General features: G+C 40.2%; 1 long non-coding RNA gene across 1 annotated transcript in view; it reads right to left on the bottom strand.

Moving 5' to 3' along the window:
- Positions 1 to 26,032, bottom strand: part of LOC148754975 (uncharacterized) — a 347,388-nt gene extending 321,356 nt beyond the window's left edge. The window contains exon 1 of the long non-coding RNA XR_016019266.1: positions 25,975 to 26,032. This is a non-coding gene — a long non-coding RNA (uncharacterized LOC148754975). The remainder of the gene's footprint in view (positions 1 to 25,974) is intronic.
- Between the last annotated feature and the right edge of the window lie 980 nt (positions 26,033 to 27,012).

The raw sequence follows: 27,012 nt of genomic DNA, 5'->3' as shown, positions 1-27,012 counted from the left end.
CTTATTTTCGGGGAAAGACAGTAGCTGTGCAACCTTGGTTAAGTTACTTCACCTCTCTGAGCCTCCCTCTCCTTAGCTGGCAGATGAAGATAATGGCACCTATTTCCTGGCACTGATACTAAGATGGATGTTTGCAAAGTGCCTATGTCAGTGCCAGGCACTGGGTGAATGTTTGACTCTCTCCTCCTTTGGGTAACCCATCTGGAAGCTGAGGCTTCAACTTTGTCTTGAATCCCTAAACTTCAGCCCTGGCTGTACACTGCACTCACTTGCCTGGAACCCCACCGACCTCCAGGGAATGGAGTCTGCTGGAAGTCAGTCTTCTGCTCCTTCTCTCTCTTTCGCTCTTTCTGAGTATTCTGTTCCTTCTGTACCCCAGGCTTAATATTTGTCCACCCCTTGCTTCTGTATCTCTTGGGTCTTCTCAGACTTTGCCCCAACTTTCTGTCAAGCCAGCCAGAAGGATTCCCTAATGTCTTCTGAAGCTGGAGCTGATGAGAAAGGCAGGGACAAGTTACTGTTCTAATAAAAACAGTCACAAAAGCCCTAGGCGTTTCTGCTGAATCCTCCCCTAACTGGACTTAATAAAAAGCAAACCTGATCAATGTCATGTTCTTGATTAAAATGTGTTTCATTTGCCCTCAAGATAAAGTCCAAAATCCCCAGCATGACCTGCAAAGTCCAGCAGGACATGATTTATGACAGCCTCTCTGACTTCCTCTCACCCACCTCCCCCTCTACCTGCCATAACTAACCCCACCCGCACACCCTACTTTCCAGCAAGATTAAACTAGGGGCACTTCCCAAAGGTCCTGCACTCTTTGTTGACCCAGGGACTTCGTATATTCTAGTTCTGTTGCCTGGAATTCTTGCCTCCCATTTACCTCAGTGCCCTGTGCCTGGATTGTCGCTATTTTTCATGAATCAGTTTAGTCATCACCACCTGGGAAATAATCTCTGATTCCCAGGGCTGATTCAGGGATCTCTAAGCTTCTGCTATAGGACTAATCACCATCAGTTGGCTTTATATGCCGTTCCCACTAGACTGTGAACACTGTGAGAGTGGGCCTGCCTTTGCACTCCTGTATCCCCAGCACCTACCAGGATACCTGGCATCTGTGAGTGCTTGTAGGATGAATACATGAAACGAACTAAAGCAAGTGAGAAGTGATGAATGACATTTAAGTAGGTTATGTATGGGTCCTGGAAAAGACATCCCCTAGAGGAAAGAAAGCAAAAGTGAGAATTTCTGCAATCAACTTCCTGTGAGATTTCCCAAAGGATCCCAGCAAATGTAGCCAACTGCAACCCAAGACCACTGGACCACCCTGGAAAAGCAAAGCCTTCTTCTCAGAATTGCATGGGAACCCCTTCCACCCACATTGTGCTCTCAGCCCACTCAGTCTGGAAATGGAGAGTCACATTTTTCGGTCTGTGCTATGTACTGGCCTGCTCCAAAGTTGAAGGCAACAGCATTCTCCAGGCTTAAAGAATGTACCCGGATCCACTGATTAGGAATGTATTTTTAAAGCAAAAGTTTGGGAAGAGTTAAGCAGCCTGGAAACTTTTAGAGATCTGTAGAAAATGGGATTCAGTGCAGAGACCTCCCAGGATGTAGAACTTGTCCCAGGCAGGAATCAAAGTTGTCTCAGATCTAGTAAAAAGATTTCAAGGGGCTTAAGTAATTACCAACGATCTATTTGCAACAGGTCCCCAAAGTAGACACTAAGACTCCTAGGGTCTGTTCTCATGGGAGACCTGCAAATGCAGGCAAATATAAACTTAAATGAGAGAATACCACGGGGTGCCCGGATATAGTTGTACAGAAAGACATCATACCAATTTCTGGCCTGGCTGTCTGATATGGATGTGTCCCTGATGGTTGTCTCCTAGAAGGTCTATTTCTTCATCTCTAAAATGCAGACCCACTGAAACTGTGCCTGCGGTCCCAGGGGACCACAAGCCAGAACAGTTGCTCTGACAGTGGGCTGATAGAGCACAGCAGTTGAGAGGTGGTCTCTGAGGTCTGAATACCTGGATTAAACCCTGACTCCATCACTTGTGTGACTTGTTTTCTTAACCTCCAAGCCTCACTTTTTCACGTCTTTAAAACACAAATAACGAGAGAAGGTATGTATAAGAGTAAAGATTCCGCAGAGTGAGAATTCAATATCAAATCCTTGCAAGCTCCAAACACCCAATCAAATCAGGAAGTTTTAACTACCATTAGTGACATAGGGTGACAATCTTGAGGTGCACAGTCACCACGGACTGACCAGCACAGAACCTATGCTCAAGTGGTTCACCTGACAACCCTGCAGAAGAACCCTGCAGCTTCGACTAGAGATGGTCACTGATTCGCATTTATTCTCTGTTTCGATCATCAGATATTGACTGAGATTATGTGTGTAGCCGGTGCTGGGCTCAAAGATGAAGGAGGAATGGTCCCAGCCCTTTCTGATCTCACTGATGGGTGGGAGAGTCAGCTTGGAAAAGATGTCATGGCGGAATAAGATTCATCTCATTCCAGTGTGATGAGTCAAGTGAGAGGGGGAGGCAGGGGTTTGGCAGGCCCACAGAGAAGGGGCCTACGGGGTGTGGAAGGCTTTCTGAAGGACATGAGGTGCAAGGGTGCAAGGGGATTCACAAACGAATGAGGAGGCAGAGTTCCCGGGCTGAGGAAGGCACGGGAAGCATGTTCAAAGCAGGAAGGCCAGTCGGGACAAAGGCCCCGAGACGTCACGCAGTTGGGACGGTGAGAACGACCTGGAGATACAAGAGTAATTCACCGTGGCTCCAGGCCAGGTGTGAGGGCAGCGAAGAAGCTGGAGCTTGATGGACGTGGAAGCTTATCGGGGTGATCCATGAGCTGAGTGCAGGTTTCTCAACTTTGTCACTATTGACATTTTGGCAGCATGACTGTTTGCTTTGTCCTGTGCATTGTAGGACGTTTAAAAGCGTTCCTGGCTTCTACCACTAATGTCTACATACACACACACACACACACACACACACACACACACACACACTCCCCAATGTGACAAACAAGTATGTCTCCAGACAATGTCAAATGTTCCCTGGCGGGGCAAAATCTCCCGGTTAAGAACAATTGTACTAAACTAAATTTCATGCTGAGTTAGAGAGTCCCACGGTGAGGTGACATGGTTAGGTATGCATTTACTTTAGATAATTTTGGATTAGGAAAATAGCACAGAGACAGCCAATCTGGTTCAGTGGCTACTGCAACAATCTAAGAAAGGGATTATAAGTGACATAGGAATGCTAAAGAAGGGATATTCTTTCTCGAGATGGACAGATATACACACTCGGAGTACATATGCATATGTGTACATATAAAACTAACTATACATTAATAAATAATACATGCATACTGATTGGCTTTATAGGAAAATGGGGAATGGCTAAGGGAGAAGGGGGTGATGCATCTCTACCTCCTCTCCAAGGAAAAACAGGATATTTTTTGAGTTGTTTATAATTCTCCAGAAAAATTATAAATGCCACCTGTACTTTAAACTTGATAACACCATTTCACAAACATTAGCTCATGAAATTCTCCTAATAGCCACTGAAATGGGTTTTATAATCCCCCCATTACAAAAGAGGAAACTGAGGTTTAGACAGTTAGTGGTTTACCTCGAGTCCCACAGCCAGTAAATTGTGGAGCACAGACTCACTTCTCGAAGTCCCAGTCCCATTTTCTTTCCACCGTGTCATTAAAGATGTTTCATAAACGTAAGGCTTATGGCATTCTGACTCATCACCGTCAGTTCTATCTGGGAGTTTTAAAACTAACTCCATCTAGTTTTTCAAACAATACATCTCAAGCACGTGATCTCATAAAAATACACAGAGAAGAAAACCACAAAAAGTTCTGGAAAGTTTTACATAACTTAAAAAAAAAAAAAATCTGCTTCTTTCTTTTTCCCCCCTCTTCATAATGGTGTTAATTAAGAACGTGCTGTCCCCCCCCCTTTTTTTTCCACTCAGTTCAGGCTATTGTAACGAACTCAGCAGCCCTTCCTGAAGTCCTCACCCCGCTTGTCCCCAGAAACGCTCCAGGTCCCCTAAATGTGATGCCTGGAGTCCATGGGCCACAACCAGGTCACTGAAGGGCAGAGACAAGCAAGCCCTCTACTTAATTTGTTTGAATATCCCCTGTTGCTGACAAATCTTTCTGCTTTATGTTTAGAAGGGGAAAAAACTAAGTGTTCTCTTTTGGCTTGGTGCAAAGTTTACAGCTGATAAATCTGTCTAAATGTTGTTAACAGGTCAAATGCACCTGGGGGCCAAACATGATTTCGCCAGACCCATGAAGAATGTGTGCATTTTCCCCAAGTTGTGCCCGCACATCATTTGTTACACTATTTGAAAGGCTTGGCCAGTGGCTGTACCCAGCCTCACTCCCACTCCGAATTATAAAGCTTGTTCCATTTACAGAGTTTTCCAGCTATTTTAAAGGGGAAAAAAAAAATCTGGGAGGAACATCAGTATTGTTCTGTACACTGGGCAAGAAACAGAAACGTTACGAAAAGTATTCAAGCTACACAGTTGCTCTCCCCCCTCCCCCCCCATCAATTTGCTTGAGAATTGGACTAAAAGGCAGAGGGCGAATTTAGCCACTGGAGGCAAAAAAAATCTAATGTTTATCCAGAACTTTTCATGGGTCTTCAACTAGTTGATTTGCCTGCGTATCTTATTAATTCTCACCACGAGCCCATAAGCGATCACCCCTTTAGCCTCATTTTCTAAAAGGCAATTTGGAGGCTCAGAGAGTATAAAAGACTTGCCCAAGACCACTCAGCAAATGAAATAAGAAGCACTCATCACTCATTCAACCACTTGTTGAGTGTCGGCTTTTGCCAAGCACTACTCTGGGTACTGAAAATGCATCTGTGAATGAAACAATGGCCTCTGTCCTCATGAAACAGACATTCTAGACAGGGAGACAGCTCATAAACATGACGAATACACACAATCTGCAGTACGGTAAAGACAACAAATGCTGCAGTAGACATTGATGCTGTTCACCACATATTTCCTTGGCTTTCCATGTGTGTAGCTCTAGCAAATGAGTTGTAAGCAGTCTCACGCTGGGCTGGAGCTTGTCATTGCTAGTTTGAGACTCTCCAGGACACTCTCTGTCCCTTACCATGGTGATGGGCAAGGTCCACTCCATCCGCCTGGGTCCCAGGTAAGAGCCACAGATTTCAGCTGTGGGAAAGAGGGGCAAGGCTACATGCATGAGAGAGGTTCAATCGCTACAGATGTAAAGAACGAACATTTAATTGGGAGAACTATGAGGCCGTGCCCTGGAGTTCAAAACCAAAGGTCCCAACAGTCTGGATCCTGGAGTCAGGGGAATCGGGTGTTATGCACCACGTCCTATTACCTGAAGGAGGATGGTATAGTGGGGGGGATGTGGAAGGTGAGTCATGTAGACATGGGTTCAAATCTCAGCTGTACCATTAAACAGCTAAACAAAACCCTGACCTTGAAACGTTAATATTTGAACCTCAGTTTATTTGAAAAATGCAAGGAACAAACTCTTGCTTTATTGCGGTGTCATGTTAAGGCCTAAGTAAGGTGGAGCATGTAAGGTGCAAGTGCTTGGTCCAATGCTCATGAACAATCAGTGTCCCCATTATTCCTCTGTCTCCCTGCCCCACGGGCCTTCTTTGAACATTTTCTCCTTGTTATTAGAAGTCATACGTTGTCTGCATCAGGCTACAAAAGTGACTTTTTCTCAGTCAAAATGGCTGTAATTAGATGGTCTTTCCTTTTAAAGGCCTGGTTTTTGTTTTCCACCCTTTGGTTTCTTTGTTTTGCGTACCTTTTTTTTTTTTTTTTTTTTCCTTCTTTTCATTTGTCTTCAGAAAATTATTTACGTGTACACTGTTTAACATTCCAAAGACTGAACATCCTCTTCAAGATTTGTTTTATATTGTATAACAAATAACACTGATTCTCACTTCCTATGACAGCTGCTATACTGCCTTCTCCTCTCTTTGCTTCTCTCTCTCTCTTTCCAAAGAAAAGTGAAGAACACAGCTTCCTAGATCCCCTGCAGTGATTTCTGTCCCATGTATCATCCTCCCTTCTCCTGGGACCCTGTCTGTTGATTAAAATACGTAATTGGATTAAGCAGGTTTATGTCTCCACGTCCTGTTTCCTGTGTAATTTATGTCCTTCACCACACATCAGTAAGAAAAAAAAGAAGTGTCTTCCTGTTCACAGAGAAAAATCAATTATCCTCCCTTCTAAAATGAAATCATATGTATTTATTCAGTGGAAGTCTTTAAAGAAACCAGAAGGATCCCTCTAAAATATTCAGGCCATCTTCACAACCCCCTGGAGTCTGGCTTAATGTTTTACTAACCAAAAGTTTATTGCTTATCTACTAAGCACTAGACATCAAATACAAAGGAAACATGGTCCCTCTCCTCAAGGAGTTCACAGTCTAGAAGAGGAACCAGACATGACACATCTCCTAACGTGTGATTCACACATTGATAAGAGTGTAGCAGTCAGAGGTGGCCCAGAGGAAGGTGTGATGAATGCAGTGGTATTTGGGGCAGAAGTGGGGGGCCTGCAGGGACAAAGAGATGGGGAATAAGGTTGGAGACATCAGCCAGACCAAGTCATAAAGAATTCCAATTCTATGGGAGAAAAAAAGTGGATTTTTCTTGTTTTCCCCAAAGAGCGGAGGGTCAGAAGATTGTGAAACCGGGTCGCGTCCACAGTGATTTGGGATTGGTTCTAATTCAGGAATGTAAGAGAAGAAAAAGAATGGAATTAATTAGATACTGTGCTGGGAAATTAAACACATTATCTCATTTGATTCTCACAACGCCCCAGCAAGCACCTGCTTCACCACAAGTTATTATTATCACACCCATTTTATACCCTAGAAGACCAAGGTTCAGAAACATTAAGCAGGGGAAGGGGCATCACTGCTCTGCTTCCCTCCAGAGCCGGCCACTGGGGACCAGTGGTGTGTATCACTAGAGGCTGGGATGTGCTTACATCCAGCCAGGCAAGCCCAGGTGCCCAACACCTTCCTGATGAACTGGCATGGCAAAGCGTTTCCATGGGCCGGTTAGGGAACCAAAATATGCCCTTAACACATGGGTTGTCTTCCACCAATGTGTCCGCTCCAATGGCTCCTATGCCTGTGTTTCCTTAAGCCAACAGAAGAAGCTAGATGTCAGGCTAGAAGAACCAATGGTAGGTGGAATAAGATGAACGCCCAGTAAATTGTAAAATTACCAAAGATGGCATATCTCTAGATAAAGGTCTTTATGCCCCTGAAACACCTTTGCTCTCTCCCACTGTTTGGAACTTTGACATTGCTAAAGAAAAACAGTTTCGACCCCAGAAAATCACAAGTGGGCGTACAGTGCTTGTGTGGAAGATGTGTGGCCTTCAGGAAGCTTTGCTTTGAGACACAGAGAAGCACTTCATGGGGTGGGGGTGGGACATACAGGGTGAACCACCATCTCATCACCGACTGACCCAACAATGTTTCCCACATCTTGCTCGGCAAAGGAGACACAGGGTGGTTCTGGGGGTTCCAAACAACTCCCCCTGGCAGGCAATGTCCTCGGCAGGCTTCCTCTCTGGGGTAGACTACTTGGAAAAGGAGACACCCTCCACCCTTGCTTCTGTGGGGCAAGTCAGGAGGAGTTTACCAATACACTTGGTCTTTGTCCCAAATCCACATTCGCAAAAAGTATGGTGATTTTTATTTTTAGTGGTTTGGTAGCTTTCAGGGTCACCCAGGCCTATCACCCGGTGAGAATGGTCAACAACGGCCAATAACAATGTATATGTTGGGCATACCACAGCCACTAGAGCCAGGACCTGGTTCTCCAGGAACCAACAAACCCACCTCCCCAGAGTACATGTGGAATAAAGAGCTACCGAGCTAGAAACATAAAGCAACTCGGATACATGGCCAAATAATCGCTTTTCAATCTGTTTGGAGGGCGAGGCTTCCTAGAAGGGCCAAGTGGCCCAGGGAAATGTGTGAGGGATGATGGCAGGAGGGCCTATCACTCCTCCTTACAGGTCAGCCTCAATCAGACCCACTTTTATCAGAGTGAATGTAAATCCACTTCTGTTTCTGTTTCCTTGAAAATTATTGCACAAGTTTACCAATGCTTGCCTCCACCATGTTTGGACAGAACTGATTCTTTGGCTCAAGTACTGAAAAGCAGGAATTCCTTGCGTTGCCTGGCACCTTTGGTGTCCCTTTATTCCCCTAGTAACTCTTTGTAACATTCTCATTGAAAAGGACAAATACAGTTGTAATTGGATCTACTCAAATGAGGCACAAAAAGGTTATGTTTCGCCTGGCCAGCCCAGAGAGTCAACATTGGTGTGAAAAAAATCTGAAGCAGGCACCATCCAAGCATCTCATGGTTCCTCTGCCCTTTACACCTTCACCACACACAATCACGAAGAGGAGCCAGTGGTCATAGTGGTATCACCCTTTCGTCTAGAATCTTATCCCATACAAGGATCCTGTGAAATAAGTCTAGTAAAAGTCCCCAGTAACCAAACTGGGTTCCTTTCTGCCATCACTTTTTATTCAGCCACAACCCTCCAAGCCTTTAATAGACATTAGGGTTTAACTTTAAGGTATCTAGTCACTGCTTCATTGTTTTTTCTAAAGTCCACCATGTGAAGCTCCATCCAATTTCCTTGTCACTTCTAAGTTATACCAAGTGAGTCTATTGCCAAATGACAATTATATTAAATAGAAACAGTCTGTATGTAAGATGATTTGATGTGAATAAATAGGCCACTTTCCATGATCCTGTGGGTCTCTGGGTATGCTAAAGTCTTTGGGATGGATGGGCAAGGTGTGTTGAATGAGTGTGCTAGCCCAGGTGAATTCCCACGTCAAGGCCCATACTTCCTACTGCCAGTTCTTGGGCCCAATTCTCCACTGCTGATCTCAAATTGCATATTGTTAATGCATGCCATTAAGATTAATCTTTGCTTAAGCTGTCAGTTCTTATTTACAGACCCAAATTCTCTTTGCTGCAGTTAACGCTAGTTATGAAATCTTCCCTGACTCTGAGGCACTCATGCCACTTTACATTGAGTGGCCTTAATTTAAGGATTGAGTGTGTTTAGAGGGGATTCAGACCCATCTGAGTTCACAATTCATTTAATACAGATGAAAACTCCTCATCATGTAGATTCTGTGAAGAGAGTATTAATAGTGTGGCCCCCAAATTTTATTGCACACAAAATTACAATGTTCTTGGTCAATATGGATGACACAGGGGAAGACCACTACCACTGATGGAATACGTATGATATATGGGCACTGTGTGTGCTCATAGCTTTTATACATTAATTCATTAACAACAACCCTATGAATAAATTAATATTTTCTCCAATTTACAAATAAGGAACATAAATCTTACAGAGATGAAGTAACTTACCCAAAGTCATAAAACTGTTAAGCATAGTAGCTGAAACTAAAAAAAACAAAAACAAGTGGGGATTTCTGTTCTGCTAGGACTCTCACTACAATACATAGAACAAGAAGAGCTGTCCATTTTATTTCTCATTTTCCCAACTAATGATTGCCCGTAAGAATCATGGTCTATGAGTTCACATTGCTTATCACATAATGCTAAGTAGTTGTGTCTCATATACAGATCACGTTTAATCCCAAATGATGTAAACAATTAGGTAGCTGATTCATTAGGATCCATTTTCTCTCATCGCAGGACTAATAATTATTCATTAGTTTCAGCTGAGAGGAGACTGTTTTCACCATGTCAGTCACTCCCATCAAAAAAGTAACTGTGGGTAGGAATTTTCAATAGTGTGTTAGGGGTCTATGCCACTATTTCTATTTCCTAGAGGGAACTTAGGCTCTCTACGCTTACTGAAGATGGACATTCTAGATTCAAGGCTTAAGAGAATTCACAGGTGTCCAACTTAACTATAATGCATACCTATGACTCCTCCACCATGTCAGCAGCAGTTTGGTTAGCTCTTAGCACAGTTGGCACAGGACTGGGATCAGGAGAGAGCAGAGCTATTTTTACCCTAGCCATGGATGTGTAGGATCAAGGGCACCAAAAGGACTTCATAAACACAAGGTCTGGTATAGCACAGATATGCAATCAGTGCTTATGGAAAAGAGGCAAGAAATGAAACGAAGGGAGGGGAAAAAGACGTAGCAGCTTCAGCAGATAAACTTTTCCCTGAAAAACAAAATTCTGCTTCTAATTAAAGATGTTAGACTGAACACACATGTTTAACCCCTGCTCCTTCCTTCCCAAAAGTCTATTTAAATGCCATTAGGCACTATAATGTTTTGTTATTGCTTGTTTTTCTGTCAGTCTTTTTTTTTTTTTTTTGCCTGCCTGTCTTTTTTTAAGATGGAAATACACACGGACAAAGAAAACAGACAGGGGCTAAGAGCAACAAAATTTTGGAAGGTGGAAAGTAACTGGGTATGTAGCAATAGACTTAACAGAATCCTAAACTGGAAGAAGACGTAATTTTAAAACAATGAGGAGAAGATCCTGCAAGTTTGCAGAGAAGAAATCCAGTTTTCATATAAATCTTAAATAATTATACTGGCTTCATAGTTCTAAACAGAAATCTTGGAACCAAAAGAAAACTGAGTAATGCCTTCAAAATTCTGAGGGAAAATTATTTCCTACACAGAAGACTATACCCAACCAAGCTATCAATTAAATGTGACGGGACTAGAGCATTAGGAAATAGACCCAATTCCCCAGATCCACTTACTATTCTAATATTGCCTTGGTTCTCTGGTGAACTATGTACAAGTGTACAATAACAGTGCTATTATTATTATAATTTATAATGACAAACAGGAGGGCTGGATAGCTTTTATTTAGCGACCCATAAACTATTTTAGTAGACTTTATGCCTGCCTGTATATAATCTTCTGGATTATCTTATTCCAGAATATTTTAATATATGGCTAACAGGAGTCTCAAATTATCACAAGTCTCACTTCATCAGTTCTTATTTAATAAGTGGAATGATAGAAAAGATTATCATGGCCCTGACAGCAACCTGGATATTCATCAGATGTTCCATGTTCCTAGATTTAGGGCTTTGCATATGCTTTTCTGGCTTCCTGCATGAGTCTTGTCCCTGCTCTGCAGAAATTGCTGTTTCTCATTCAAGCTTAAATGTCAGCCTCAGCCCTAGGCCTTCCAGAAGTGGGACCACTCCATCTCCACAAGTCAACTGTTACTCTCCAGCCGCCAACACTTCAGACAAGCTCTAATTACGTATTTTATTTATTCATTTATCGGGGTTTTTTTCCTTAACTCTCTCCCTGCTCAAAAGCCATTTCCGGGCAACCAGGGGCCTAGCCTATCCTTTTAACTCTGTGCTTGGTAGGTGCTCAATGAATAGTTATTGAACTTAAAAACCAGTGAGTTTCACAGTGAACGTGATTAGGCAATCTTCTGATCTTTTTGGTTGTATTTCAAAGTAGTTAAAAATGTCAATTACGGCAGCTCTTTGACTTAGTCATTGCAAATGTGCGATTAAGCATGCAATTGAATTTTCAAGGCTACTATACAGATAAGAGCTTCTGTGTCCCAAACCAAGCCTTCCTAAATTCCAAAACTCAGAGCCACAGTTGGTAATTCATCATTCAGTAAGTGCCAGCCATTCTGCCAACACGGGACCTGACAGAGCAGAAAGCAAAGAGATGAGCCAACTATTACTACCATGTAAGGTACTTGGTGTATTTCTCATCCTCAGTAACAATCCTGAAGGATAGTTTTTCTTTTTTCTTTCTTTTTCTTTTTAATCCCATTTTAAGACAAGAAAACAGAGACTCAGAGAAGTGAAGTAACTTGTCTAAGAACACAAAGCAAGTAATCTGAGTGTTGAATGGGAACTCAGGTCTGTCAGTTCTAAAGCTGGTGCTCTTTCCACTATAAAATGTCACTTCTGAGTCTAAATCTGTACCTTTTCACATCCAGAAGATCAAACCACAGTAGCTAAAATTGTGCCAGTATAATAACACAGCCCTTTTATGAAAAAAAACACACCTAGGAAACCAATTTCTTTAGTTTGTCATCAGGAAGTTTAAAGAAATATTTTGTTCATGGAGCACTTACACAATTTTACATAATGACCCTGAGAATCATGTCTCAATCACTGAGGTCTCCACATAAATCAAGAGGGAAAGTGATAAATGTCTTTGAGCTAATAATGCAAAAGTACCAAAGTCTTCAAGGGGTTACAGGTTAGCAGGAAAAGATATGAAACGTAAATGACACTTCATTTACTGTAAGAACAAGGTACAAATGTTCAGAGTAATTTCTTTCCACCGTGAATTCCTAATGAAATGTTGAGATCAATGTCAAGTAGGTTATTGAAACAGATGCCAAAATAAGTCAAATTGAATGAAGTTAGAAGAAACAGAGCCACACGATGCTTTGCCTTTGGTTTCAAAACAAAGATTAACTTCTTTTTCTTTTTTTAAGAGCAATAGTAGTAAGAATTTATTAGTCATGATGAAACAGCCAAATTTTTAAGGTAGAGTTATAGTTTGAAAAGATGTTGAACAAAAACAAAACCAATCTCCCCCTTATAAAAATATTTTTAAAACAACTTTAAAGCTTTCATATTACTTATTTTGATATACCAAGATAATTTATAGAAAAAAACACCTTTATTCATCAGAACATGTCAATTTCCTCTTTTCAAAAGAATCATAATCACATTTTTTCTAATTACAAAAGTACATGTTCAATATTTGAAACTTGAAAAATGAGAAAGAAAACCCTCTCATAATCCCACAAACCATGATAATTTTCCTACAAGTACAAATATGTTCATCTATTACATAGGTAATATATATTTCATGTTCAGTTTTACAATACTCATAATCTTGTCCCTACTCTGTGCTTTGCAGATTAGCTTTTTCCAGGATGATACAGATTTCATGAAATTATTTTTCTAATTAAGGTGGTTGTTGTTAAACACTTGGTCGTCCATGATTTGATTCATACGCCTCAGAAAATCTTTCTTATAAATACATTTGGAAGTCTTCTGCTGAATACAAGTGTCTTCATACTGAGCACAAAAACAACCTTACTATAAAACCCCACAACCATCTTCCCTCTACCTGTGCGATCGGGGACACCCCCTTGCTGGCCTCGCCCAGAAGGATGTGAGTCGAGCATGTCAAACGTCACTGTTAGTGAAGCCCCCCCTTGCAGGCCCCTTTCAACACCAATTCCTTTTTTCATTGCTTAATAGTCATTTACATAAAAATCTGTTTCAGAATCGCACATTGCAATCATCTGTGAAGAAGGAGTGGGTGTCAGCCTTGCCCGCTCTTGCCCTAAAGCCAACCCTGAGGCTTCTTCTTCCATATCAACTGCTTCTTGGGGGGTGGGGGTGTCACAACCCTCAGCCTATGGGGATGTGTGATTGTCCCAAGCCACGGGAAAGAGGGCAGAGGGTACTTCTCATAGCCCACAAGGTCTTGGGCTGAAGAAGTTTTAGAGGATCACTGCGTGGTCCCTGACATCCTTCACATGGATGCCCAGGTCTGACCTTCCATCTCACACCACCCAGCTCCTCAACGTCATTTCTCCTCCTTCCCCCAAGCCCTGCGCCTGCCACAAATGAGATAGAGAACTCCTTCGAAATTTCTTGTTGGCATAAAATGTACACACTGCTTCATCAAGCCTGCTTTTTGAGGTCTCACAAGCCAATGTTGAAGGTTAAAAAACAAAAAAAGAAATGCCCACCTGCTGTTTCTGCCCCTTCTGATCCTGTTTCTCCGAGTCAGCATGAGAACCACTGAGGAAAGGTCCCAGGTACGAGGGGAGAGAAAAGCACGATGGTTCCAATTCTAAAACATCATCACACTCATTCAGTTACTGTCTGCTCCCCAATGACTGTGAGCAGCTTGAGGGCAGAGGCGCCATTCCCGGTGCCTGCACCCCAGAGCTCAGCACCACTTCTGGCCCAGCTGTGCAGCCTCAGGAAGTACTCGCTAAATGGATACACGTGTGAGCTATCACAGTTTTTGATGATCAGATATGGCGAAATCTGGCTGCAACAAATGGTATTCTTAACAACTTCCAACAGTGCAGTTTCAATCAAGCAGAAAAAGGCTTCACTCGAAGTGGAATACTGGAAGACTGAGTGTAAACTGTTGAATTAAACAGATTTATGATAGTTCTGCAAAAGTGCAAGTTTACAAGGTGTTTTAAAGAAACGGGTATCACAGGCCATATAACTTCCACAAGCATTTCAATGTAAGACTGCGTAATTCCTCTGCATCTGAGGGTGATGTAAGTGCAGGCTCTGAACACTCAGCCCTCCACCCTCAGTCGAATGGGATGACCAACGGATATAAAAGTAGGGAAAAACCAGCATCAGCGTTGGAAAATAGGAAGGATGCCATACATATGCCCAACACGTTAGGGGATGTATATTTCTTATAGGCTGATGGTAATGAACTGAAGGCACCATTTAGACTCCATTCATGATTTCCCTGTGACAGAGAAGGAATAACAAGGGCAATTCCTGTAAGACCAGCTAATTCGCAGGGGGTGAAAAGAGACGTTGGGATAGGAAAACTCTGCAATCAAAATGCTAGGCTTTCTCCTTGCACCAGGAGCTACCTCAAGAAGAAAGTGCTCACAACAGAAGCAAGATGCCAATTCAAGAGTGGGAGCCCACCCCAAACAGGGCCTTTTTTTTTTTTTTGGTGTGTGTGGGGGAGGGGGGACGGGTGCTAGGTCCTGAAAAGATGCTGCAGGTTCAAACAAGAAAATCACCTTGAAGAGATAAAATGCTTCTTTTGCAATATTTATTCTAAGAAATAAGAATGCAAATATGCTCATTTGTGTCACAGAAAGATTCCAGAGGATTTCTGAACTCACCTCTGATAACCGAGTCAGTAGTGAAAGTAAAAAAAAAAACCCTAAAAAAAAACCAAAAGTTGTTGAATGTGGCACAGATGGCTAATTGTCCATCAAAAATTCACAGTCCCCCCTTCCATTACTACTTTTGGGGAGCATCTGTCCCTTCACATCAGAATACAGCCATAAGAATAGCTCTTGCCAAAGGGATATGAGCAGAAGTGAAGCATCTCTCCTGGTCTAGGGTGTTTAAGAAGTCAATGTGCCTTCTCTATGCGTCTTTCTGCTATGGCTGCCTGAAGACAGAGGATTCAGAGGTTGTCGGGATGGAAGGAACATAAGACCCTGAATCATCAAGTAGAGGGGAAAAAAATGAACTGCTATTTGTTATGTTTGTATTAGAGTTTGTTGGTGTGGTAGATTATTTAATGGCTGCAAATTCCTTCCCTCCCAGTATCCATGCCCCTTTGCAACGTGACTTCGCTGTGCCTTTAGAAAGAAAAAACTATTTCCTCTCTACACTCTCTTCGCCAACTAAAAGGAAACTGTTTTTCCATACTGTAGTACACTCACACCAATACTTCACTTCTGACACCAAATGTGTGGGGGTTTTTTTTCCCCAAAAAACTAAGCAATTCTCCAATTCTCTGCGGACAGCAACTGGATGTCCCACAATTCAACTCAGTTCTGAATCAGCATCAGATTCCACAGTTAAGGGCTCAGTCCCACAAGGCTGCCCCCACTTCAGACGCCAATCACAAGTCAAAGTCGTCATCTGTGCTTCTGGCTGACCAGCTATAAACCAGGGGGTTCCCACAACCACCTCCTAGGTTTCAATAGTTTATTAGAAAGGCTCATAAAACTCAGGAAAACACTACTAACTAGATTACCAGTGCATTATAAAAGGATACGATTCTGGATCAGCCAGGTGGAAGCGATGCATAGGGCAAGGTATAGGGGGAGGGGCGAAAGCTGCCAGCTTTCTCTGGGCAGGCCACCCTCCCGGCACCTCCATGTGTTAGCAACATGGAGGCTCTTCAATCCCAGTGAAGATTTTTATGGAGGCTTCTTATTACAGGCATAACAGATCAAGTCATTGGCCGTTGGTGATTAAGTCAATCTCTATCCCCTCTATCCCCTGAGGTCCAGAGACAGGGCTGAAAGTTCCAACCCTCTAACCACACGGTTGGTTCACCTGGCAAGCAGGCCTTATCCTGAGGTTCATACCAGTTACCTCATTAGCATACAAAAAGACACTATCACTTTGGAGAATCCCAAGCCTTTATGTGCTCTGTGCCAGGAACAGCGACGAAGATCAAATGCAGATGTTCCCAGACTTACCATGGGGTTATGTCCTCAAAAACCCATCATAAGCTGTCAATATTTCAAATAAAAAATGCATTTACTACACCTACCCTACTAAAAATCATTGCTTAGCACAGCCTACACAAAAAACACGGGCAGCACCACCCACTGTAGAGTATGGGTTGCTTATGCTCATGAGTACATGTCTGACGGGAGCTGCAGCTGGTTGCTACACAGCATCATGAAAGGGTCTCATACACATATCACTAGCAAGAAAAAGATCAACATTCAAAATTCGAACTATAGTTTCTAATGACTGAATATAGCTTTCATACCATCATAAAGTTGAAAAAGCATTTAAGTGGAACCATGGCAAATCGGAGACTGTCTGTATATATGTCTTCTTATTAATCACAATAGCATACCTTTTACCAGAGGTGGATAGAATCTGGCTGGTCTTGTGATTTGTTTCAATCAAGAGAATGTGGTTCAGAAGTATCGTGTGAATTCTAGACCTAGACCTTGAGATCCTGTCCCCACCTATTTGAATAATACCATTGACATGGAAGGGGGCCTAGGTCATCAGAGAGACTAGATGGACAAAGAGCCTGTAACAGCTGGTACCAAAGCCTCAGACTGTGCATGAAGCCATTGGAGGCCATCTTAGACCCTCTAGGCCCAGGTGAGCAGCGGGTGACTGCAGCCATAGGAATGAGCCCAGGAGAAACCAGCAGAAGAACCACAGAATATAAAACTCGGGAAAATAACATTAAAAAACACGACAGTGATAAAACAGACATCTCTGTATTGCAAACTTCCAGAAAACAATGGAGTATACCAAGAACATTTTTGAGGGGAAAAGACTGATAAAGAATCCTACAAGTAAATAATTGCTTTATGCATATGAGTCTGAAAAACTTATACTGAGGGATATAAAACATGGAAATTATATCATCCATCTATGCTTCCAGAAAAGCATATACAAATAAAAGTTACTTGAAGATTTAATCAAGACATAAACAAAACTGAAAATTCAAGAATGTGGAAATTGTGGTAGAAAACCCTCAGTGATGCAAATGAAATTACACAGAATTGTTTAAATCATTATAAAACACTTTTAAAACATAATACAGATGTTAATAATTCTTAAAAGAGAAGCTACTATGTTTCCCCAAAAATAAGACCGAGCTGGACAATCAGCTCTAATGCACCCTATGGAGCAAAAATTAATATATTATTAGACCTGGTATTATATTATATTATATTATATTATATTATATTATATTATATTTTATTATATTACATTATATTATAATTTATTATATATTTAGTATGTTGTATTTGTTATATTATATTTATTATAGTATGTATATTATATTATATTATATTATATTACCCAGTCTTATATTATAGTAAAATAAGACCAGGTCTTATATTAATTTTTGTTCCAAAAGATGCATTAGAGCTGATTGTCTGGCTAGGTATTATTTTTGGGGAAACAGAGTACATGATAAAAATAATAATTTCAGTCAAAATCACAAATCATTACCAATAAAAATTAGGACATGCGAGAAAAGATATATACAAGTATGTTAAATTTCTCATGCAATGGAAACAAATATACTTTAATTCTCATTATCAGAAAATAGTTAAAATACATTTTTAAAAAATTAAAGGGGAAAATATAGACTAAACAAAAATATCTTTTATCAGTGAGATATTGAGCAATGTATACCCATTCTAGTGATTTCTTAATAATCACATATAAATACATGTACTATTGTATGTACATGTATATATGAATCATAATAGAATATACAGTAATAGAATCATCAAAAGGATGAGAGGAACCTAAAATTAATATTAATTTAAAATATATTTTACTGCATTTATTAATAACACAAAACTACTTTCTTTCACTAAAACAATAAACTAGCGAGAACGGAATAATTAAATTTGTTCTCAATGTTTCTGAAAATCTTGGTTCCACAACACAGCAACTCAAAAGTGCGATTCTGGGTCCATTTTTATTTGAAATTTGTTTTTCACGACTGTAATAGCTGAATAAGATCATTCACAGACATAGACAAATTCAAGCTGAAGAAGCATGCCATTGTCTACCCTTAAGAATCACGACACATGTCCTAGTCGTTCCACCAATTATGTATTTGTTATTGTTGAAATTTGGTAGTAAATTTCCACTTTCTGTGATAATCATCAACTGTTCTTAAAAAGGAATCAGTAAATGTTATACGTTTATGCTTCAGCAAATGGGTTTAAAATTCTCTATAACTTAAGCAGTATAAAAATTATATTTCAAGTTTTTTTAAGTGTGTTGATATGAGAGATTGTTTTTTTATAGGTGTATCACTTATATCACTTTCAGCAATGTATCAGATAGCAATGGAAACACCAGGAAATATTTCCAAACATCTGTTTTGAAAACACTCTCTATTACCTCAGAATGTGGCTGATGGTGAATTCATGCCAGGAAAAAAGGAAAGCATTGGCTAGGCCATTTTTGGGGGGAGTGGGGGAGGAATGGAAAGAAGATAGAGAGGGTTGCTATTATTGTTCTTTTGTATTTGCATCAGGGATTTACTTAAACCTGCATTTTTTTTTTCAGGAATCATTTTAAGATCCTTGCCAATTTTATAAATTAGCTTAGATAAAAGTAAATGAAGTAACCCTAGAATTACTTAGCATACTTAAACTCCAGTGAGTCAAAGAAAGTGAGCAAAATGTAAAAGTGTCACTGTCATCCATGCTGACATGTGAAATTCACTCTCTTCTACCTTGTTTACTATGAATAAATTGAGTGGGTCTGCCTTACATGTGCCCCATACCAGCATCAACATACCAGCATCAACTTATAGTAAATATTAGTAAAGCTTGAGGAAACCCAAGATAACCAAGTAGGTAAACACTGTGCTTGCTTCCTTCCATGAACCCATTAAAATCACAACTAAATTATAGAACAATCAACCTGGAGAACCATCTGAAGTCTGGCTGAACGCAAGTTTTATAACTAAGGATATAAAGAAGAAACTACATCGATACGTGGAAATGGGCAAGTCCCAAACCTCCGTGTAGCAGTTGAGAATCAGGAGGGATATCTCAGCCATGGCAGCTCCCCATGGAGAAGCAAGTGACCTCAGGCCCACACCAGGCTCCTCAGCACAGAGTACTGGTGCTGGAAAGAGGAGCCCCCATAATATCTGGCTGAGAAAAACAGTGGGGATTCTGACCATGTGAGTAGGAAAGAAAGTGGCCAAAATCCAGGCGTCCTCTTAAAAGGCCTGTGCGCATAGACTCACTCGCTCTGAGGCACTCACCTTGGGCTCCAGCGGAGGGACGGTTACTCGTGGGCGTCAGAGACACACAGGTGACAGTTGGAGGGGTGTGGCTCCAGAGGCAAGGGCTGGAGGACAACAGACATTTTCTCTGTGTGGGGGTCTTCCTCCCGTGCAGCCAGCAGGCAGGTGCCATCTTTCATGTATTAAGCCTTCCCCCTAGGCTTACAGCCAAATCTGAATCTGATTGGTCTGGTGAGCTCCACTGCTCTGCTCTGCTGACTCACTGGGACCCCACTTCACCAAACTTCCCCAACACTGGAGGCACTTTCTCACCAGCAGCCAACCCCACCCGCATTGCATACTTTATTGGAAAACTATCCAAGTGACTGAGCCACAGCTTGGTGGTTACTAGTCTCGGTTTGCTGAGTAGTTCCAGGCTCAGCACTGGCACCAAACCAGAATTTACATTAACCTGGTGACCACAACTCTTTTCACTCTAGTTACTCTCTGATACCCTGCCTTAGCCAACTTGGGTACCACACGAGGCTTTATCAGTGGCTGAATCTTAAGGGAGCTGGCAGGTGGCAGTAGGCCTCAGGGTGTCCTGGCTTTATGCAGAGCTATCCCAGGCCTAGTACTGGTTCGCAGACATCCCTTGGTTCGCAGCATAATCTCTCTGACAAGCCTCCAGGGTTAGCACAGGCATCAAATAACTGCAGATTGCTTTGTAGCTACTACCAGGTACTCCCTGGCCAGTCACAGGCATTGGGTGACCTGAGCCTGCACCAGAGCCCCTCCCAAGAGGCCCCACAACTGACATACATGGAGGTTGCCTTCATACCACAGCAGAACACCACTCAATTAGCTCATAAGCAGCAAACACATAGGGTGGTCTCAGCAGGCACTAGAGCCTGCTGGGGCAAATCCCACTCTGTGGGGTAAGTCGTCTGCACAGCAGCCTGTAAGCTGTGAAAGTAGCCAAACCCCACATCCAATTACCCTGGATATCAATCCCACCTACTGATGTGCCAAAAGCAATCAAGGCTCAACTGTAACAGGAGGGCACACACAACCCACACAAGGGACACTCCTGGAGCACCAGGAGCAATTGACCAGGGAGACTATGCCAGGGCCCCACAGGGTACCGCCTACATAAAGTTGAGATACTGGGAGATATAGAAAATGTATTTCATATATAGAAATAAACACAGGGAGGCAGCCACAATGAGGAAACAAAGAAATACATCCAAAATAAGAGAACAGAAGAAAACTCCAGGAAAGAAGTAAATGAAATGGAGGCAAGCAACCTACCAGAGATAGAGCTCAAAAAAATGGTTATAAGGATACTCAAGGAACTTGGTGAGAGCTTCAACAAAGAGATATAAACCATAAACAATAAAATATAAACCATAAAAAGGCACCAGTAAGAAGTGAAGAATACAATAACTGAAATGAAGAATGCACTAGAAGGACTCACCAGCAGACTAGATAAAGCAGAAGATCAAATCAGTGATATGGAAGACAAAGTAGCAGGACACACCCAATAGGAACAGCAAAAAGGAAAAAGTACCCCAAAATGAGGATAGTTTAAGAGACCTCTGGGATAACATCAAGCATAACAACATTCGCATCATAAGGGTACCAGAAGCAGAAGAGAGAAAGCAAGGGATTGAGAACGTATTTGAAGAAATAATGACTGAAAACTTTTCTAACCTGGTAAAGGAAATGGACATACAAGCCCAGAAAGCACCAAGAGTCCCAAACAAGATAAACCCAACCAGGCCCACACTGAGACACATTATAATTAAAATGGCAAAGGTTAAAGACAAAGAATCCTAAAAGCAGCACGAGAAAGACAACTAGTAACTTATAAGGGAGCTCCCATAAGATTGTCAGCTGATTTTTCAACAGAAACTTTGCATGCCAGAAGGGAGTGGCACAGAATAATCAATGTGGTGAAAAGCAAGGACCTACAACCAAAGGTACTCTACCCAGCAAGGCTATCATTTACAATCGAAGGATAGATAAAGTGCTTCCTAGACAAGTGAAAGCTAAAGGAGTTCATCACTACCAAAATTATGAATAATAAAATGGAAATAGCTACACAGCTATCAACAATTACTTTCAATGTAAATGGATTAAATGCTCCAATCAAAAGATATAGGAGGGCTGAATGGATAAGAAAACAAAACCGTTGTATATGCTTGCTGCCTATAAGAGAATCACTTCAGATGGAAAGTAAAGGGATGGAAAAAGATATCTCCATTTCAAAAGAAAATGGGGAAAACAAACAAACAAACAAACAAAAATCCTGGGATACCCATACTTACACCAGACAAAATAGATTTTAAAACAAAGGCTATAACAAGAGACAAAGAATCCCACTTCTGAAGAAACCCAAACATTACCTCGAGGGGACCTGTGCATTCATATGTTCATTACAGCATTATTTACAATGGCCAAGATGTGGAGGCAGCCTGGGTGTCTGGCAATGGATGAATGGATAAAGAGGAGGTGGTACATATATACAATGGAATATTGCTTGGCCATGGATGGCACTGGGTTCTTGCCATCTGTGGTGGTATGGATGGATCTGGCGGGTATTTTGATGAGTGGAGTATGTCAGACAGAGAAAGACAGATTTAATGTGATTTCACTTACATTTGGAATCTAAAGAACGAAACAGAAACAAACTCATAGATACAGAGAACATTTTGATGGTTGCCAGATGGTAGGGGGTTTGAGGGGTGAGTGAACAAAAGAGGAAGGGATTAAGAAGTACAAATTGGTAGTTACAAAATAGTCATGGGGATGTAAAGTAAAGCATGGGGAATATAGTCAATGATATGGCAATAACTATGCATAATGCAGGGTGGGTACTAGACTAATCAGGGGGATCATTTCTTATATAAATGTCTAATCACTATGTTCTACACCTGAAATTCATATAAAATAATATTGAATGTCAACTGTAATTGAAAAATTAAAAAGGGGGAGGGGGAAGGTGAAGGGGAATAAGAGGCCCAAATTTCTAGGTATAAAACAAATAAGTCATGGGGATGTAATATACAACATAGGGAATACAGTCAATAATATTGTGATAGCATAGACTGGTGTCAGATGGTTGCTGGACTTATCATGGTGATCACTTCTTTAGATATATAAATGTTGAACAATTATGGTGTACCCCTGAAGCTCATATAATATTGCACGTCAGCTATATTTTTAATAAAAATCTTTAGAAAATAAATATTAGTAAAGCTTAATATCTTTCTTAATTTTTAAATAAAAACATAATATTTTCTTTTGAGTCTCCAATGAATGATCTGTAAGCCAAGTGGGGTATATGCATCCACCCACTTTGGAGAATGAAGCTCTCATGCAATAAATCAGTATGGAAGCATAATAGAAAGAATATCATAGAAATGAGACCAAACATATCAATTTGAGACAATAAATATGAACAGTCAGAAGTCAAAACCAAACCCTAAGAGACACCTCTGAATCCAAAGTACTAAATTATTTTAAAAGATGAACACACAACGGGATTTATAGATGATGTAATACAGAATTGTACACCTGAAATCTATGTAATTTTACTAACAATTGTCACCTCAATAAATTTAATTAAAAAAAAAAAAATTAAAAACACAAAGACAGCGGAAGGCACACTTTCATTTTAACAAGTCCAAATAAGGAAGAATTAGGAGTCACGATATTATTTTCAGGCAAAAGAGCATATGGAGCAAGCAGTTAAACAGGACAGGGAATGTCCTTGCATATCAATAAAAAGCACAGCACACAGAGATTTCAAGAATAAAAATGCACATGTTAGAAATACTATGCAAAATGTACAGAAACACAACTAGCAGAGACTTTAAAATACCACTCCAACCTTGGCCGTTCAAGTAGATTAAAAAAAAACCAGGACTATAGAAGATATGAATAATAAAGTTACATTAATTTTATACATAATGATTTCAGGGGAAGAAACAGATCATATACCTTCTTTCCAAGATCTTATGGAACATTTACAAATATAGATCATATACTTGACCGCAAAAATAAAGCCAAAATAAATTCCCCAAAGTAGGAATTGTATAGGTCACTATTCTCAGAGCACAATCCAATTTAAGTGTAGAGATTAATAACTTAAATGGTCTCATTGGCTTTTTACTGTAAACCATTCTCCCCAAGCCATAAGCTTTCCACCAAAAAACATCATAGAAATTACTGTGATTTATAAATATATAAATTTATTATACTCTTGGAATACTCCTCTTTTAGTAACTTTATGGAAAAAGATAATTAAAGGCTTGGCGCACTTCATAATAGAAGAAATACATGCATATTGTAAGGACTTCTGCCAATCAATAAAAGTACAAAGAAAAAGAGAAAACTCATCCATAACCACACTACCCAGAGGAATTTTCAATTTTACCATTCAAGGCTTTTTCCTATATATACGTACACCAACAAACATACAAACACGCAAGTGCCCACATTCTTTCTTTCCCACAAAATTGGATCATAGTGCAATTTATAATTTTCTATTAATTAACATATCATTGGCATATTTCCATGCCAATAAATAAGTCAACACTGTCATTTTTAAAAATGGTGTATTTCCACAGTGCGTGGATGTACCAGAGTTAATTCACCAATCCTCTACTGCATTCTTTATTTATTCACTGATCTATTAATACTTGACCATATACGTTACATGCACATGTGCCAAGCTGCCATTTGATGGTGATAATTTACTGTTTGTTTTGTTGTTGTTTGGTTGTTTGGGGTAATCTTCAGTAATTGTATTTTTGTTGGTTGGGTTTCATTTCATTAAGATACTTTTAATTTTTACATGATTAGATCTATCATTTTTTCTTTTATAATTTCCTATTTTAATGTCATTTAAAAATGTCTTACACATCCCAAAATTATACAAAGATTTACTTATATGTTGCTCTAGTTTTAAATTTACTTTTTAAACTTTAATTCATTTGAAACGTATTTTGGTGCAAGGCATGAGGCTGGGAGACAGTTTAGCATAATGGTTAATAGCACAAACCCAGACTCTGGACTGTCTGGGTTCAAATTCCAGCTCTATTCCTGACTAATTGTATGATTTGGGAGGAATTACTTAGCCTGTCTGGCTGAATTTCCTCATTTATAAAATTGGTTTGATAATAATAGAATCTACTGATGGAATTCCTGCGAAAATTAAAAATGTTAATTGGTATAAAGTATGCAGAGCCATGCCTAAGACATAGCACTAGGTATCATTTTTCCAAACGACTAGCCAATTGTGCCAAACCATTCACTGAATATCCTCTGCTCTCATTCATAATTTGAAATTCCATTTTTATCATTTTCTACAATTTGGTGTATTGTCTGTCTGCCAGGCCTTATCCCTGTACTAATACTTTTTTAAATTACTTTAGATTTATAATGTACTTTCCTGCATCACGGTGTAGGTATGCCTTCACTATTCCTCTTTCCAAAGTGATCTTGACTCACCTTACCCTGCTATTTTTCTAGAAGAACTTGATAATATCTCATCAAATTTCAAAAATAATTCCATTAGAATTTTAGCTGGCATGTGGTTGAACTTATGAATTGACTGAGGAGTACTGAGCATCTTTACATCAAAATAATATGAATGACAAATGGATGACATCTCCAAAATACTTCTGGAATATTGTCAAATTTGAACCTCAAAAACAAATTTTACTTGAGCAGGTATGCATTACCTCCATATAACAGACGTAACAAGGCTCAAAAAGGCAGGAATGGGTGGCACAGTCAAAATTTATATCTGGATCTGTTAAGTTGTCATCTAGATGAGTGTGCAATTTAGTTTGTGATCTAGGATCATTAATTTGAATAAAAATATATTCAAATATAATCTTAGAAATTAAGTATTTTTACCAACATATTCCCATTTTCACACATTTTCCTAGCTTTTACTTTTCTATTTCATGGTGTGCATTCCAAAGGCAATATGTAATCTTACATGTCAATAAATTCTATAAGTAGTGGCGGTGTTCTACAGAGAAATCTTATTAAATGATGACATTTATTTCTATTTAGTGGTGCATATAACCTAAAGACAATATGCAAATGTATGAGGATTTTTTCCCCCCTAGTTACATAGGGTATATTTAACAGAAGAATTTCCCAGGGTTGTGAATTTTTTCACTGTTTGCTGTAAAAGTCTTTGACAATCTACTCTGTGCCAGCATTTATATAGGACCTGCAGTGAAGAGTAGACTAAGACACAATCTCCTGCCTGAAGAACCCATGTGAAGGGTTATACATATACAAATAGTTTAAATATATTTAGATATATTACATCTCATTTCTTAGAAAGATGGACAAGGGAGAGGAAACGCTCATAGGAAATGCTCTGGGCACCACTGAGGCCTTCACTGAGCATATGGTCTTACCTGGATCTTGATGAATGAGTAGGAGTTCATCACTGGTCAATGGAAGGAAGGGAAATCTAGAAAGAGAGGAAAACACGAGGAAAAGTTGTGAGGTCAGAAGAGCTGGTCATATTTGAGAAAATGCACATATTTCATATGCTGATATCTTAGAACTTCAGTATACAAAGACTTAATCAGACCCCTGTCACTTCATCAGCCATTCCTTTTCTCAAAATCATTTTATTTTCATATTACCGATTACTTAAAGTCTTAGATTCTTTCCTAACCCTCTTGTTTTATGAAGAGTTTGGGAATATCTTGAGCAGAAAATTCATAAACACCTTTGGTTTCTATTTTGCTGAGGTGAAAAGTTGACCAAGTCTGACCTATTTGTACTAATTAATTGATAAGTATAGTTTGTGCCGTGTGGCATCAATGGATCTGATCCTTCATTAGGGTAACAATCTGCTATAATTTGTTTGGGAGTCTAGCCAATCCCCAGCTCCCAGTATTTCATCAAACTGGACTCAGGGTCTGAGTCTTTGCATCATCTCTGCGAGGACGTAGCAAGTTGAAGAAAGAATCTATGCTTTGGAGGGTGAATTTGGGTTCCAATCTTAACTCTACCATTTGTTCTGTGTGTGATCTTGGGCAAGTCATTCATCTTTATGAGCCTCAGTTTCCTCAACTAGAAAAACGGGTGCTCTTGGCTTTGCTTACTTGGATCTCTGTGAGAAACAAGAACAAAAATGTACATGAAAAGTCTAGGTAAACTCAACTTTTTGAGGATGTCTTAAGGCCTAAGGAAAATAAAGTCCTAGGAGTGAAAATAATTAGATGACCTCTAGCTCACAAAAAATTGCCAGTCTTTGAGTGGATTTGATTCTGCCATATTGATAAGTCAGTCAGTTTAAGAAACTCAACTGCAGCACACACCACATGGTAGAAATCAAAATTCCTGGGCAGCAAATGTTCCTAAGTTGTGTCCATGATGATTTTATAATTAGAAACAATGTGCTTGGGAAGCAGAGACTAAGTACCTAACAATTGCTTAAAAAA

The sequence above is a fragment of the Rhinolophus sinicus genome, chromosome 16, assembly GCF_057876585.1.
Source record: "Rhinolophus sinicus isolate RSI-liver-muscle chromosome 16, RSI-T2T, whole genome shotgun sequence".
Taxonomy (NCBI): domain Eukaryota; kingdom Metazoa; phylum Chordata; class Mammalia; order Chiroptera; family Rhinolophidae; genus Rhinolophus; species Rhinolophus sinicus.
The sequence above is the reverse complement of the archived record's forward strand: the minus strand, read 5'-3'. Positions and strand labels throughout refer to the sequence as shown.